Below are 17,266 nucleotides of genomic sequence, written 5' to 3'. Positions count from 1 at the left end.
TCATATCTTTAATAAAACCCCATGATGATCAAAAGTTCATTCAAACTTATGTCAAAAAAGGAAGCTATTTGCCGTCGTGTTCATAATGTTGCGGGGAAAAAATGTTCTTTAGGCTATTCCATTCGCCAGCTCTTGAGCTGAAGGCTGCAACATTTCAGGTCCCCATCCAGGTGATTTCTAAGAGCCTTTGGATTTTCAGGAACATTTGAGATGATGTGCTTCAAACTCCATATATTCATTGATACAAAAGATTAGGGAAGTTTAAACTGCAAGAATGCATGTAATCAATAGAACAGAAAAGTGTGAATATAATTCAGAGAAGTTTTGATAAGGTGCATTTGGGATAAAGTAATACACATGCAAGTCATACACCTGTACATTGAGATTAATTTTGGTCTTCAATAGATCCTACTCTTCATGACCATCTTTCCTTTAAACATCTGTAAAACGTCTAAAGGTTTTCTTGATTTTGCCTCCTAATAATTATTCGTGTTCCCTCTTTCCCTTCTTAATTTTCTTAATTTAATCACTCCTGTTAATTCCCTATTCATTGTGGCTTTCTGTTGGTTTGAGATCCTATTATACATTCAAGATTTTTGTTTTATGCCTTATCCTATCTAACAGACTCCTCAACATTCAGTATAGTCATTTAGGAATTTCACTTTACTTTTCACAAAATCATATTTGATCTGATTTTTAACCTTGAGAAATCTTGAATTCTTTCCACTTCGTGTTCCTGATGTATCCACAAGTAGCAGACTTTGATGCATCTTGCTATAGTATGTATTACAGCATATCTCTTGATGTCAGAAATATTTGTCCCTGACCTATTAATATCCATTGCACCATTGTGGTAAAATTTAACTGAATTATCATTGCAATAATAAATTTCAAAGGTTTCAAAGGTACATTTGATGTCAGAGGAATGTATACAGTATACATCCTGAAATACTTTTACTTCACAAACATCCACGAAAACAGTGTCCCAAAGAATGAATGACAGTTAAATGTTAGAACCCCAAAGCCACCCCCCCCCCAGCTCCCCCTTCCATGTGTAAGCAGCAGCAAAGCAACTATTCCCCCTCCCCCACCAGCAAAAACAAGCATTGGCACCCCCCACCGAACACTCAAGCATGCAGCAAAGCATCAAGACACCGACTTGCAGTACCCCAAAGACTACTCGTTCACCCGGTAATTTGTCATACCACAGGGTCTCTCTCTCCCTCATAAGGGAAAAAGAGGCGAGAGGGGAAACATAACAAACAACTCACTGATTTACGATGTTAAAAGTCTGTAGCATCACTTTTTCTGAGCTCTGAGCCCAAAGAACTTGGGTCTCTGGGCACAGCCAGATATCTTGCATCTGCCACGATTTCCACACTGAAATCCTGGAACTCCGAAGGTGAGCTAATCTTCTAGACTGCGAACTTGGCATATCGAATAACAGAGAGTCATGAGACTCCGACATCGGGTCTATTCCCACAAAGAACTGAAGTCAGCATGTAACTCCAGGTCAGGGTCTTCAAAAGAACACTGAAAGGGAAAAATAGAGATATTAAAGATGGAAATAGAGCTGTTTCTGAAGATGCAAGCAAAGGAGTCCCCGTTAGGCGCCATTGTCTCTCCTAAGCTCCGATTAACACCAATTATAAAATACATAAGGCTGAAAGCTGTCTGTGCATACATGTAATGCAAACATAATGATTCATTTTGATACCTCTCAATTCTCCTACAGTCACAGGTTAAGTGTCTATGGGGGAGTTTCTTCACAGAGTGTGGTGAGAATGTGGAATGAGTGGCCAGCAGAAGTGATGTATTCGGTTTTGATTTCAATATTTAAGCAAAGTTTGAATAAGTATAAGGATGGGAAGGTTATCAACAGCCATGGTCAAGGTGCAGGTCAATGGTACTAGGCAGAATAATAGTTTGCTACAGATTTGATGGGCCGACAGGCCTGTTTCTGTGCTGTGTGCTCTATGACTCTACAGATATAACAAAACCCAACATGGAATTTACATGTTAGAGATAAATATTAAATTCTCAAAAAGATTTGTTCAGTATGTCTGGTCCATAACCAACAAGCTATGAACTAAATGAGGTGTTGTTATATAAATATTAAAATCAATCAGAATAGAGGAAGAAAGGCTCTCTGTGGTACAAAAGTTGCACAGCGGCTAGAGCACAGTAGCATATATGTTCTGCTGCTAAATTAATGACATTTAAGATTAAAATTACTTATAATTAATTAGCTGCTTCAAAACGTTGAATAACAAGAGCACTAAGTTGTTAAGATGTCTATACACGTCAGATGACTGAAGCAATGAAGTATAATAATAAAGGTAAGAAAAACAGTCCTTCCATTGTCAGAATACAGTAATATCAGCAATATCATTGCAGACATCTCCGTGATATTCAGTCTTCCTCAAAACGCCATTCTCACCGCATCATAAGATCCATATCCAATGTCTTCCATAGCCACATAGAACTGCACTGACTCAAGCAATTTTAATACTTTCTCATCTGCAGCTCCATTTCATCCTTCTTTTTTAGTCTTTAATTAAAAAACATTATTCTTATTTTCTGTTTGGAAGGATTACAAGCTTAGTGATTCAGGTACAAAGAGCCTGGGTGGAAAATCACAATCTTCATTCTTCTTAAATGAAGTCCCCAGTTCTCCTTCCTGTTCTATATTTCGTTGAAAGTGAATCATGGTAGAATGACATTTGCAGATTCTATTTCTAGTTAAAAGTCCTTGCAGTTTTAACCTTGTTGTGAACAGTTACCTTGGAATACTTAGGGATAGCCATGAACTGTGCAATATTAGCAAATTAGCTAGATTGGAAAAATTGGAAAAACATGTTTGTTTCGGAAAGTAATTTAGCTTCATGCTTTTTTTTAGTTCTTGTTTTCTCTAGTGATTAAATTCCAGCATGATGTTAGGTAGCCTAATGAAAGAAAAACTATTTATCTCTGTCATTTAGAACCTTGCCGTAACTACCATAATGGACACCACTTATGTTCCTTTTCTTTGCTAAATGTGGGTTGCCAAAAACATTTAAATTGAAACAGCTTTTATTAAGTGAAATGTGCTATAACCTATTTTACAGGACAAAGACATAATAAATGATATTAGAATAAGCACTTTAATATTAACATTATGCATGAATCATTGTGTATTCCTGTTACTGCTAGCATCTTTCACTGCAAATTAATAACATTTTCTACAAATTATTTCAAAAGCTATCCAAATTAACAATTTAGACCTACTCAAATGCTTTATTTAAAGACTTCAACTTAAGCAATAAGCAAAAAGAGGTGGGGGGACTGAGGGACTGAAGCAGGGAGGAGATTAGAGTAGGGGGAGTTGGTGTTGGAGAGAGGGGAAATGAGGAAGAGAAAAAGGAAAAGATCATGAGTGTGCATGCTGAGTTTACAACAGAGCCTGATCTCCAGGCATCTTGCCAGTGAACCATGGCATTACTCCTTCAAGACCATCTGGTAACTAGAGTGCAATAGCTATACCAGATTTTTATAAAATTGCACATAGTCATCTTCTACTGAAAAGACATGATCATGACAGCACAGCACAGGCCTTTCAGCCCACAATGTTGTGCCAGCCTTATAACTTACTCTTCGATCAATCTAAACCTTCCCTCACATGTACCCCTCCATTTTTCTTTCATCCATGTGCCCATATAGAAGAGAAGCAAGCTTTTGCTGACTGTGAAGGACTACCTAAGAAGAATAAGTGAAATATTATTTGTTACCATGTCCCCACTACTATGAATCATTTGATTCAGAGATCTTGTTTTAGACGGGCTGTTTTGATGTAACAAAGGATAAACGTGGCATCTGGCATTCTACAGGCTCATCAAAGGTCATAGATTTAGTGAGTGAATTCAACCTGTAGTAACTTGAGAGATCTACAACAATTGACTGTAAAAGAGGGTAAACAACAGACCGGCATTGGGAAAGTTGTGATAAGCCTCATCACTTAATTTCCTCACAGTTTCTCTATCTGGCTACTCATTTTTTTCTCACTCTCTCTGAAGGGATACGGATAAAGGGATTCAGATTAGCAATGCTATCTATTGTCATGTCAACAGTCATATTCGAGACTCACATATGAGAATGTCCGCTTGCCAGCTCTCTGGGAATAGTTCTCCTATATAAGCCCCTGTTCTATCTGCAGAGGAAAGAAACAAACTAAAAATGCCTTTAGTAAGGGTACTAAGTGATCATATTGATCAATTTTACTCCCTGATGTAATTAGTGACCATGTTGTTGGCCAGAGAAAGATTTTCTACCAAGATTGGCCTCCCTTAATATAGTCTATTATTTATTTTAAATTATTGTTGTTTCCTGTAATTTCCTATGAGCCTTTTTATTATACAAAGCTCTGATTAAGTGACATAGATTTTTTATAGAAATTTTTTGAATATTTTGGCTTTTGATTTTGATATAACTGGGGATTTTTCTTCCTAAAAGGTTCCTGAAAGGGCAATGGTCCCAGCAATTGTAGAAGGTTTCCTGGAGAACAGCTTGCTCTTTGAGCTCAATGTGGACTAAATACAAGCTCTGTTTCTTTGATTCGCTTCTGTGCAATCATTAGACTTCAGTCTTTGACAGATAAGGAAGGTAAGTAAAACATTTTTTGTGCAACTCTTTGTCCCAGAAATGGTCATCTTTCATAAGACACAAATTGCTTAGGCTATCCTGTGCTCATCCAGAGTAGCCATCTGAAATTGACCTTGAGTCATTGGGAGTTAAACACTTTGCTTTGTACTGTTTCAAAATGTTTTTGTGCATCATTGCTCAATGTCCTCAGACATAATAAAGCTACTCCCCTGGTCTTTAAGGATAATCAGTGAAAGGATAAATAAAGTTTTGATTTTTCTTTCTTACCTGAATATGGAGATGGAAGAGGCAAAAATATTTATCTCACTCTATATACGTTAGTTCCACTACCTCTCTTTACATCACATTTTGATCAACCGGATTAATCTGTAAGTGGCAATCTGTTAAAACCAAGTCCTTCTGAAAGATTATGTAATACAATATATTCTGAATTTGGATTTTAGCTTCTTGTAGACTGAATACAGTCTTAAAATAGCTAATAGATAACACATTTTATTTTGGCACACTGAACGTTGGAATGTATCTTATGAATTTCATGGATCCCTTCCTCAAAATCATTGCATTTGTATTGTTTCCTTTCTATGATATGAATACAAGGAAGGAGAATGATAAATATCAAAATGGTGTCAGAGCTGATTTGATGTGGTTGATTCCATAATTCCCTGAAACTAAAATTGAAGATGCTTGGTAGAACTGACAAAGAAAACATCACCCCTGTAAAATAAAAAGTTGCTGAACTGAGCAAATCAAAGGGAGATTGATTGAATTTGAAGTAATGCAGTTCTGGCTCCAGTCAATAAGATTTTGGCAATCTCAGCTTTGTATTGTATACAGCATCTTTGAGGTCCACAAATATGGGAAATGAAACTGCTGTACAAACCAGCTGCTGCCAGGTATAGCCACATTAAATTGGACAATTGAACTATTACATGGAAATGAAATAAGCAGACCAGGACATTGAAGGGAAAGAAGGGCTTCCAACAACATGTCATATCACCAAGTATGTGCAGAATTACTGTTCTTTCTTTCAGCAACTGAAATGCATGAAAAATTTGAATTCACATAAAAATGCCCTGATTGTAATTTGGCAGCTGCTACAGCTACAATTGCAACACAAAAAAAAACAAACATTATAGGCTGTCAAGGTAACCATGACGATGAACGTTTATGTGTTGGATTTCTTCCATGTTAGCGTTGTAAATATTCACTTCATCTGGCAGTTTGCTCTCAATTGTTGTATAAGGGAGATTATTGGTGTCATCTGTTCAATGATTTCCTTTGGATTCCATCTTCTTTCACCAGTCCAACATCAGAAGGTTTTGCAGATATTCTTAACTTTTCCACTGAAGCAGAGGGAATTGATGCAGGAGCAAACCACTTAGAAGCAGGCCAGAAAGAAATGATATAGCATCAAAATATGTAAGATCTTTGTGGGTAGAATTGTGAAACTGAAAAAAATAACGTCCCTGATGAATGTGATAAAAAGGCTTCTGATCAGTAGCCAGGGATGATGGTAGAGCAATGGCTGGAGTTTCTGGGAGTTCATTTCTGGCTGATAAGGGAAGACAAAGACAACCTTATCAGCTATGGCTGCCTCATCCTTCCTTTAGAATATTTCTTCTTCGGGACGAATCTATCATGTGCCTTCCAAATTGATCCCAGAAACACCAGCCATTGTTTTTCTGCTGTCATCCCTGCTAGTATGCCCTTGCAATCAACTTTGGCCAGCTCCTCTCTCATGCCTCTGTAATTCCCTTTACTCCACTGTAATACTGATGCATCTGATTTTAGTTTCTCCCTCACAAAGTGCAGGATGAATTCTATCATATTATGATCACTGCCTCCTAAGGGTTTGTTTACTCATTCTGCTCCTAGTGAGAAAAGAAAAACAGATCAGCAGGGAAGAAATGAGCTGAAGGGCAGTTTCTATGCTGTAGTGCTCTATAATTCTATGACTCCTCTTGCCCTAGAACCACCTGCCATTCAGGTGCTCCTGCCTCTACCTTATCGTAGACCTTTTCTTATGTTTCCACTGAAATCTCTTTCTGCTGGCTTTCTCCGGATCTTAAAACATATTGATCTCCAACTGCTCCCTGTACTGATAAAAGATTAACCGTTTCTCTCTCCACAGAAACTGCCCAAGTATCTGAGTGTTTTTATTTATTATTTGGAACTTTCAGTATCCACATTATATTGATTTTCTAGTATCTGTTAACCTTGCCATCTTAGCCAATGGATATCCTTTCATCAATATTTCTTGAGCTGTTTACCTGGCATTAGTCGGCTGTTGTTTAAGAGCAGATGCAGCACAGAAGCTGTCTCTGTACTTCATCCATGACAACTTTGACCAAAGTACTTCATTAAATGGAAATAGCTTAGGGATATTCTGAATGGGATATAGTAAGTGCTAATGAATTGCATACATGTTCTTTCTTTTGAACTTAGTGATGCGAGTGTCATGAATTTGGGAATGCTAGAGGCAGGTACTCTATGTACCTGCCCCTAGCATATTCTACAGAGCATGACTTTTGAAGAAGCAAACACTGGCCTCGAGCGTTCACACTAAATTCCTTGTAGTCCTTCAGGGTTTTGTTCCTGGTGTCAACATACAAGACTATCTGCTCTCACTTCCTTTTATTCAAAGATGATCTTTTATGAAAAGATCTCCTGGAAGCCTGGAGAAAGAATGTTGTTCCTCTGGAGCTTCCAAAAGCCTTGGATCCTATTGTTTTCAATTCAGCGTCATTCACCGACACAGCAAACCACTTACTGATGAGGAGCAGCTCGCTCTAAAGAGTGCCATCTGACTTTCAGTGGTGCTATCCACCTAGTACATTGACATCCGCGGAAGAGTCAAACAAGTGTACGAACTGGTAACTCTCTTAGATGCCGGGATCATTAGAATTAGTCACCAAAACTAAGCTGATAACCTGCCTCTATCAGAATGCAGGGTGTGAGGAGTGGTTGGGCAGTGCTCATGTTAATTGAAAAGAGATGTTGTTCACAGAGAGAGAGGAGGGTGCCTAGAATCCGCTGCCTGCTAGATAGAAGCAAGAAATATTAGAAACTTTTAAGAGACATTCGGATAGGCACATGAATGTGTGGAAAATGGAAGGATATGGACACTGTGTGGGCAGAAGAGATTAGTTTAGTTAACCATTTAATGATTAATTTAACTGGTTCAGCATAACATTGCGTGCCAAAGGGCGTGTTCCTGTGCTGTGCTGTTCTATATTCCACGTTCTTGCTACTAGACCTTGAAACCCTATGCTGAGTGCTTTCAGCAATCAGCATAACCAGAGACACCACACACCCCAGCCACTCCCTGTTTGACCCGCTGCCGTACTGCAAAAAGTTCAGGACACTAAAAGCCAGAACAAATAGACTGAGGAACAGCTTCTACCCCAGAGCTGTGTCCTCCATCACACCACTCCCACAGAACGATGATTGAAACTGTGAACACACACGTGCATACACAAGGACTCAAATACTTGCACTAACGGCACTTTGTGCATTACTGTGATATTCTGGAGCTGTTGCAATGTATTTTCTGCCACTTATCTACTTAATACTGTTTTTTTTTATTACTATCTTGAAACGATGGGTTACACCTGAACTCAAAGGGTACTAATATCCTGGCGGGATTGTTTAATATAGCTGTTAGGGAGGGTTTAAACTGAGTTGGCAAGGGGAAGGAAACCAAGGTGTTAGGGTCGAGGAAGAGGAAAATAGAAATAAGTCAAGGAAGTCCTGCTGTTCAGGAGGATTTAAGCTAATGTGGCAGAGGGATGTGTGCAGAGAGAGAGAGGTGTAAAATGAGGGTAGAAGCAAAAAGTAGTAAGGTGAAAAGTAAAAGTAGCAGGCAGGCAAATCCAGGGCAAAAATCAAAAAGAACCACTTTTCAACATAATTGTATAAGGGCTAAGAGTGTTGTAAAAACAAGCCTGAAGGCTTTGTGTGGCAATGCCAGGAGCATTCGTAACAAGGTGGATGAATTGAATGTGCAGATAGTTATTAATGAATATGATATAGTTGGGATCACAGAGGCATGGCTCAAGGGTGACCAAGGATGGGAGCTCAACATCCAGGGATATTCAATATTCAGGAGGGATAGACAGGAAAGAAAAGGAGGTGGGGTAGCATTGCTGGTTAGAGAGGAGATTAACGCAATAGAAAGGAAGGATATTAGCCTGGAGGATGTGGAATCGATATGGGTAGAGCTGCATAACACTAAGGGGCAGAAAACGCTGGTGGGAGTTGTGTACAAACCACCTAACAGTAGTAGTGAGGTTGGGGATGGCATTAAACAGGAAATTAGAAATGCGTGCAATAAAGGAACACTAATTATAATAGGTGACTTCAATCTACATATAGATTGGGTGAACCAAATTAGTAAGGGTGCTGAGGAAGAGGATTTCTTGGAATGTATGCGGGATAGTTATCTGAACCAACATGTTGAGGAACCAACTAGAGAGCAGGCCATTCTAGATTGGGTATTGAGCAATGAGGAAGGGTTAGTTAGTAATCTTGTTGTGCAAGGCCCTTTGGGTAAGAGTGACCATAATATGGTGGAATTCTTCATTAAGATAGAGAGTGACATAGTTAATTCAGAAACAAAGGTTCTGAACTTAATGAAGGGTAACTTTGAAGGTATGAGACGTGAATTAGCTAAGATAGTCTGGCAAATGATACTTAAAGGGTTGACGGTGGATATGTAATGGCAAGCATTTAAAAATCGCATGGATGAACTACAACAATTGTTCATCCCAGTTGGGCAAAAGAATAAACCCGGGAAGGTAGTGCACCCGTGACTGACAAGGGAAATTAGGGATAGTATCATGTCCAAAGAAGAAGCATACAAATTAGCCAGAAAAAGTGGCACACCTGAGGACTGGGAGAAATTCAGAGACCAGCGGAGGAGGACAAAGGGCTTAATTAGGAAAGGGAAAAAAGATTATGAGAGAAAGCTGGCAAGGGACATCAAAACTGACTGCAAAAGCTTTTACAGATATGTGAAAAGAAAAAGATTGGTTAAGACAAATGTAGGTCCCTTACAGTCAGAAACAGGTGAATTTATCATGGGGAACAAGGACATGGCAGACCAATTGAATAACTACTTTGGTTCTGTCTTCACTAAGGAGGACATAAATAATCTTCCGGAAATAGTAGGGGACCGAAAGTCTAGTGAGATGGAGGAACTGAGGGAAATACATGTTAGTAGGGAAGTGGTGTTAGGTAAATTGAAGGGATTAAAGGCAGATAAATCCCCAGGGCCAGATGGTCTGCATTCCAGAGTGCTCAAGGAAGTAGCCCAAGAAATAGTGGATGCATTAGTGATAATTTTTCAAAACTCCTTAGATTCTGGATTAGTTCCTGAGGATTGGAGGGTGGCTAATGAAACCCCACTTTTTAAAAAAGGAGGGAGAGAGAAACCAGGGAATTATAGACCAGTTAGCCAGACATCAGTGGTGGGGAAAATGCTAGAGTCGGTTATCAAAGATGTGATAACAGCACATTTGGAAAGAGGTGAAATCATTGGACAAAGTCAGCATGGATTTGTGAAAGGAAAATCATGTCTAACGAATCTTATAGAATTTTTGAGTATGTAACTTTTTGAATGGATAGGGGAGAACCAGTGGATGTGGTATATTTGGATTTTCAAAAAGCTTTTGACAAGGTCCCACACGGGAGACTAGTGTGCAAACTTAAAGCACACAGTATTGGGGGTATGGTATTGATGTGGATAGAGAATTGGTTGGCAGACAGGAAACAAAGAGTGGGAATAAACGGGACCTTTTCAGAATGGCAGGGTACCTAGTGGGGTACCGCAAGGCTCAGTGCTGGGACCCCAGTTGTTTACAATATATATTAATGATTTAGACAAGGGAATTAAATGCAGCATCTCCAAGTTTGCGGATGACACAAAGCTGGGCGGCAGTGTTAGCCGTGAGGAGGATGCTAAGAGGATGCAGGATGACTTGGATAGGTTAGGTGAGTGGGCAAATTCATGGCAGATGCAATTTAATGTGGATAAATGTGAGGTTATCCACTTTGGTGGCAAGAACAGGAAAACAGATTATTATCTGAATGGTGGCCGATTAGGAAAAGGGAAGGTGCAATGAGACCTGGATGTCATTGTACACCAGTCATTGAAAGTGGGCATGCAGGTACAGCAGGTAGTGAAAAAGGTGAATGGTATGTTGGCATTCATTGCAAGAGAATTCGAGTACAGGAGCAGGGAGGTTATACTGCAGTTGTACAAGGCCTCGGTGAGACCGCACCTAGAGTATTGTGTGCAGTTTTGTTCCCCTAATCTGAGGAAAGACACTCTTGCCTTAGAGGGAGTACAAAGAAGGTTCACCAGATTGATTCCTGGGATGTCAGGGCTTTCATATGAAGAAAGACTGGATTGACTGGGCTTATACTCACTGGAATTTAGAAGATTGAGGGGGAATCTTATTGAAATGTATAAAATTCTAAAAGGATTGGACAGGCTAGATGCAGGAAGATTGTTCCTGATGTTGGGGAAGTCCAGAATGAGGGGTCACAGTTTAAGGATAAAGGGGAAGCCTTTTAGGACTGAGATGAGGAAAAACTTCTTCACACAGAGAGTGGTGAATCTGTGGAATTCTCTGCCACAGGAAACAGTTGAGGCCAGTTCATTGGCTATATTTAAGAGGAAGTTAGATATGGCCCTTGTGGCTAAAGGGATCAGGGGGTATGGAGAGAAAGCAGGTACAGGGCTCTGAGATGGATGATCAGCCATGATCATACTGAATGGCGGTGCAGGCTCGAAGGGCCAAATCCTTCACCTATTTTCTATGTTTCTATGTTTATTTAATTGCCTGAGAGGAAGCTAAACAGAGTTTCATTGTACCTATATATAATGACAATAAAGATCATTCAATTCAATTCAATCTTGCCCTCTCATGATTCAATGAAATAGAGAAGGAAACATTGCCAAGCGTATTAAATAGCACAAGAGGTGGCCTGGCTACACACAAGTTAACAGCAGGTTTAGGCACAGCTAGCTTGCACTGAGTGAATAACAATAGCTTCATGAAGTGAGCAGGGAGGGAGATGCAAAGCTGTGTCCTAGGTCTCATAGAAACCTACCCACAGCTTCTAATGGGTTGGCACTGGCAGTCAAGAGAAAGGTCAGTTTCTTACTGATTTTTGCAGGTGTGCAGAAGATATCAGCGATTTCAGCCTGTTAACTTTACATAGAAACATAAAAAACTGCAGCGCAATACAGGCTCTTTGGCCCACAATGCTGTGCCGTACTACCTGATGTGTTAAACAGGATAATGTTACAGCAGATCAGTTCCCTCCAGTTTGTCCATCACTGAACTGCAGCAGAATATGGCACCTCAAATTGACCACGTTGTTGTATTTTAGGAATAATAAGTGGGTGTACATAGCTGCTGTGTTGTCTCTGTGCTATGCTTCAAAATGTATTGTGTGTCATTCACGTGGAGCAGCAAGGAAGCCAGATGGGATCCTTGGGGTCAAAGGTCTCGAGAGGGCTTGGCCAGCAATGATGCGTTACTACTCTGTAGCTAACTAGTCCCATCTATTTTCGACGTTCCTCTTCATCTAAATTGACCTACCTGTGGGATCAGCAGACTAAGTTGAGCATTCTCCTGTGGCTGAGCACTCTCAGGGTATATCTGGACATGGTTCTGATGGGAAAAAGATTCTCAGCCTGATCTTCCAACATGCTGAAATCAAGACAGAGAGTGGCTCACGTGTTAGAGTCCACGATAAACTCAGCCTGAACATTGGTGGAAGGCATTGTAAATGGATTTACACAGGAAAGCCAAAGGAGTAAAGGGTCTGCAGGTTACCCTGATCTAAATGATATTTAATGTGGGTTAAACAGATGCAGATAATTACACTGAGAGGCACAGCAGCATAGCGATGAGCACAATTGCTTTACAGCACCGGTATCACCATCTGTGGTTCGATTCCCCTCACTGCCTATAAGAATTTTAAAAGTTCTTCCTGTGACCTCACAGGATTCCTCCGGGTGCCCTGGATTACTTCCACGGTTAGGGTTAGTGAGTTGTGGGCATGCTATATTGGTGCCGGGCGTGTGGTGAGGTTTCCAAGCTGCCCAGCATAATCAATAGACTGATGCAGAACGACACATTTCACTCTATGCTTCGGTATTTCAATGTATGTGAAACAAAATCTAATCTCTAATCTCCAATGGACACATCCAGTGTAAATCGCCAGGGCTTCCAGTATATTTTAAACAAATTCAAGAGACTTTTACGGTAGATCTTCCTCTTTATAAGAACAGGGCCTGAAGTCTTGGCTGAAGGAGCTTTCGAGGCAGGTAGCTGTCGAAGCTTCTGAAGAACCTTTCAAACAAGTGCAGCAGAGTTGCCTTCAGTGTCCTCACAATATTACACTCTCAGTCAAAATCATTCTAGCAGATTATCAGGTCACTGGCATTTTTGTGCCCAGGAGAACTTTCTGTGTAAAACTGGCATGTCCTACACTACATTAGGATTTGCACTTCACAAGTACTTGAGTCAGTTTCCTGGCGGAGAAAGATATTGTGCTCTGTTAGCCTGAGCTCCTTTCTTCAGATTTGTCAGCATCGGTTATTTAATTGGCTCTCATGCATTTTGGATGCCTGAATATTGCTTTAGCCTGCATACAGTAAATTAGCGAGATATTGCAAGTTTCACCACAGAAAGTGACAACTGTGTGCCTGTCAACATCTCACACTGTAAGTCGATAAAACAACTTGCTTCTGTTGAAAGGCTATGTTATGTAAAGCCTCTTTATCATTTCAAGTGTCTTAAATTTTTAGAACACTTAAAACGTAGTTTCAGATTGTAACCATTTGTGTTTGTATTCTGGATACGTTAAGGTCATATATGCTAATCAAGATGCTTGGATTTCCTGCATGTGCAGATTTTCTCTTGTTTATGCTAATCATTAAACAGACTGTGAAGTTATATGAATGTTTTGGATCAGGAGAAAATAAGTAACAGGTTAGAGTTATAGAAAAGTACAGCACAGAAGCAAGCCCTTTGGCCCATCTAGCCCATGCCATACCAATTAAATGGCCTACTCCTAAGCAGCCTAAGTAGTAGTTATCAGGAAACATTCACGACTTGCATACTTGGATGTGCAGATTGACACGAAAAGACACTGTGATCTCTCACAGGGGCAGCAAATAGAACAGTACAGCACTGGGCATGGCATTTGGCCCATAAGTTTGTGCTGACCTTGGTGCCAATAAAATGTCCTCCTCATGAGTGTCATCCATATCCCTTCATATTTATGTGTCTATATAAAATCCTCCTAAACACCAAAAGACCATCTGTTTCCCTGTTAGTCTATTCCAGGCATCAACCACTCCCTGCATAAAAATCTTGCCCCTTACATCACCTTTAAAATTCCCCCTCTAACCTTAAGAGCATGACCTCTTGAGTTAGAAAGTTCTATACTGGGAAAAAGATTATCACAGTCTACTCTGCCATCTTTATACATATTTTGCTCAAATTTTCCTTTGTAGCACAGGTAGTATTGATTCCTCTCAGTAACACCTTGCTAAACCGGCTGTGGGACTTCTTTGGACTTCTGTAAAGTGTTTGCTTGATTCCAATAGCAAGGCTCTTCTGATATCTTCATTTCAGAAGCTTCAGCTCTGAGATACAAAACCAAACCCTAAGGTTCATGCATATCTACACCTGTAAATCATAAACGCCAGGAATAAACTGTTATTGTCTTCTGCTCAGGAAGGTGAACCTTGGCTTCTTGTTTACGTATAAAAGGAGTTTGAAGGTTAGTACTATTGCAAAATAAGTCACACAAAATACATGCATGGAATCAAAGCATGCACTTAAGCTCATCAGATCACTAGAAGAATCTATACCTCACTATCTGGACAGTACTAAGCTTTAAGACAACAGACGGCAATTTTTAAAACAAACCACATTTATTCTATACCAATCTTACTCACTCCTGTCTTACATTCAATACATGAAAGCCTACTGGAAAGGATAGTGAATAATCAGTTTGTGTAGCACAAGTATCCTGTTACAAATTTAAACTGACCAAAATCAGTCATTGAGCTCACCTTAGCCAACACTGATTTATTTGCAGACATTAGTCCACATTTTCCATTTGAGTCAATTTAATCTGAGAATAAGTCTGAAACTCCAAAGTGGAAAATAACTAGGTACCCATGACATTGGAACTTGGCCTATTTTACATCACTCAATGGCAGAAGAAGATAGCATTAGAGGAATTCAAGAAGTTCGAGGAAATTTGATGGTGGAGGCGGCTTGGATGCTAATTCTTGGAATTGAGGCATGCAAGGCAGCCATTCATAAACACATGGATGTGAAGTGAGCATTCAACACTAAATTATAATCCATTTTTAATATGACTGTCAGCTCTAGCATAGTATGTAACTTAAACTTTCTTATCACTCACATCAGAAACCATCTTTTATCTGTAGCACAAAACAAATTGACAACAGTGTCACTTTACAAATGATGAAAGAAATGTTACTCTTTAGACAAGTTTCTGTGCACAGTTTCTGTTCACTATTGGAGTATTCATAACAGTCATAAAAGGCAGCTCAAGTTTTGAAGTCTTTTATTTTGCAGTGAACAACATGCTGCTGTGTTTTTGCCATTCAATGCATTTGTTGCTTGAACAGAGGTTTTCATTGTTCCCTGGATGAAGCGTGAGATTGAGAATCTTTGCTGAACTGGAATAAAAACCAAATTCAAGCAGGAATAAAGGAAGAAAAGAACAAAGACTTTTCTTCATGCACTACAGTTTCACTGCCTAGCTTTATCAGATGGCAGATGATAATATCTTGTCTTCAAGGACAGGACAACATTAACAAAATTGTAGATAAGATGAAAGTTCAAGTCATTATTATATCACATTGTTGTACCCAACGAAGCAAAGCTGATATTGCATAACCAGATAACGCATAACCAAGTTTTTAAATGGTCAAAATACCATGAACTTTCGGCACTAATGATGGAGCTAAGACCCACAACGATCGGTAAACCTGCACCTAGACTACAATCAATCATTGAATGGATGCCAGAGGGGACAAACAGACACTTTAATGAAAGTTGCTGGAACTGTGATAGCCTGATAATGATTGTGCCAGAACAGTTGGATTCTTTAAATTACAAAGTGTATCCAAGTTGAACAAGTGACTTACTTGGCATTACATGTTTCCCTTTTGGGGCTCTCTCTGATATCCATAGGTGTTGGTGAGGTCATGGAAATTTAAAGCTCCAAGTTTCAATAAAACTTGTAACTTGCTCAGAAAATATTTCCTAAATCTATTTCTTCCCTATTTTAAAAATATACAAGTGAATCTTAAAAATTTTGGGAAGTCTAATATTATTTCTGAGCTATCTTCAGGTCCACCCACAAAAAAATCTTTAAAGCATAAGCTTTTGTGTCAAAAGCTGAAGGAATGAGCTTTCTGAGAGGAGAGAACATCTGCAGATGCTGGAAATCCGAACAATTCCAGTCTTGCCAGAGGGTTTCGGCCTGAAACATCCACTATACTCTTTTCCATAGATGCTGCCTGCCCTGCTGAGTTCCTCCAGCATTTTGTGTGAGTGTTTCTGAGAGGAGAATGGAGACTACAGTATTTACACTAAAAATTAGACTGCCAACTGGCAATACTCTGGCATCAGGACACTGTCATCATTGTCTCATTGGTGGTATTCTGAGTCACCAGGTTTTGCTCTGGGCACCTTTCTCAGATAGTTCCAGGAAGATATTAGAGAAACAATTTGAAATATATTGTCATCAACTCCAAGCAAGTAGTGTGGAGGAGGAACCTCTTAAACCTTGGCCTAAGCTTATTTAAGAGAAGTTTTCTGAATATTAAAAGCACCTACTGAAAAAATATGCAATGGCTTAATCATGTTTCCTCCAGAAATTGGCCAAACATTTTCTTGTGTGAACTTTCTATCTTTATTCTGTCATCAGCTGTGGGCTTCAGAGGCAAGACCAGCATTTGTCACTCATACAGTAAACACAAGAAAGACTACAGATGCTGGAAATCCAAAGCAACATGCACAAAATGCGGAAGGAACTCAGCAAGTCAGGTAGATCTATGGAGATGAATAGACTGTCAATGTTTCAGGCTGAGACTCTTCTTCAGGACTGGGGAAGAAAGGGGAAAGATGCCAGAATTAAAAAGTAGGGGGAAGGGAAGGAGGCCAGCTAGAAGGTGATGGGTGAAGCCAGTTGGATGGGAAAGGTCAAGGGCTGGAGATGAAAGAACCTGATATTGAGGAGAGTGGACAGTAGGAGAAAAAGGAGAAGGTGGGGGCCCAGAGGGAGTAATGCATAGGTGAGAAGAGGTAAAATATCACATTGGGGAATAGAGGAAGATGGTGGTGGGGGGGGGGTAAAACTTGTTTACTGGAAGGAGAGATCAATATTCATGCAATCAGGTTGGAGGCTACACAGATGGATTATAAACTGTTGCTCCTCCACCCTGAGGATGGTCTCATCTTAGCACAAGATGAGGCCGTGGACTGACTTGAGATGTCCACTCATGCTAACTTGAGGAAATGTTGAGCCAGTGCAATCCATGGAGCAAATTAGTGAATATATC

General features: G+C 39.8%; 1 protein-coding gene across 1 annotated transcript in view; it reads left to right on the top strand.

Moving 5' to 3' along the window:
* ppp2r3a (protein phosphatase 2, regulatory subunit B'', alpha) overlaps positions 1-17,266 on the top strand; it is a 343,519-nt gene that overhangs the window by 11,080 nt on the left and 315,173 nt on the right. The window contains exon 2 of the mRNA XM_059948908.1: positions 4,489-4,638. The gene's annotated coding sequence lies outside the window, so the exon portion shown is untranslated. The remainder of the gene's footprint in view (positions 1-4,488; positions 4,639-17,266) is intronic.

This window comes from Hypanus sabinus, chromosome 2 (genome assembly GCF_030144855.1).
Source record: "Hypanus sabinus isolate sHypSab1 chromosome 2, sHypSab1.hap1, whole genome shotgun sequence".
Taxonomy (NCBI): domain Eukaryota; kingdom Metazoa; phylum Chordata; class Chondrichthyes; order Myliobatiformes; family Dasyatidae; genus Hypanus; species Hypanus sabinus.
This window is presented reverse-complemented; position numbering and strand designations above follow the sequence as displayed.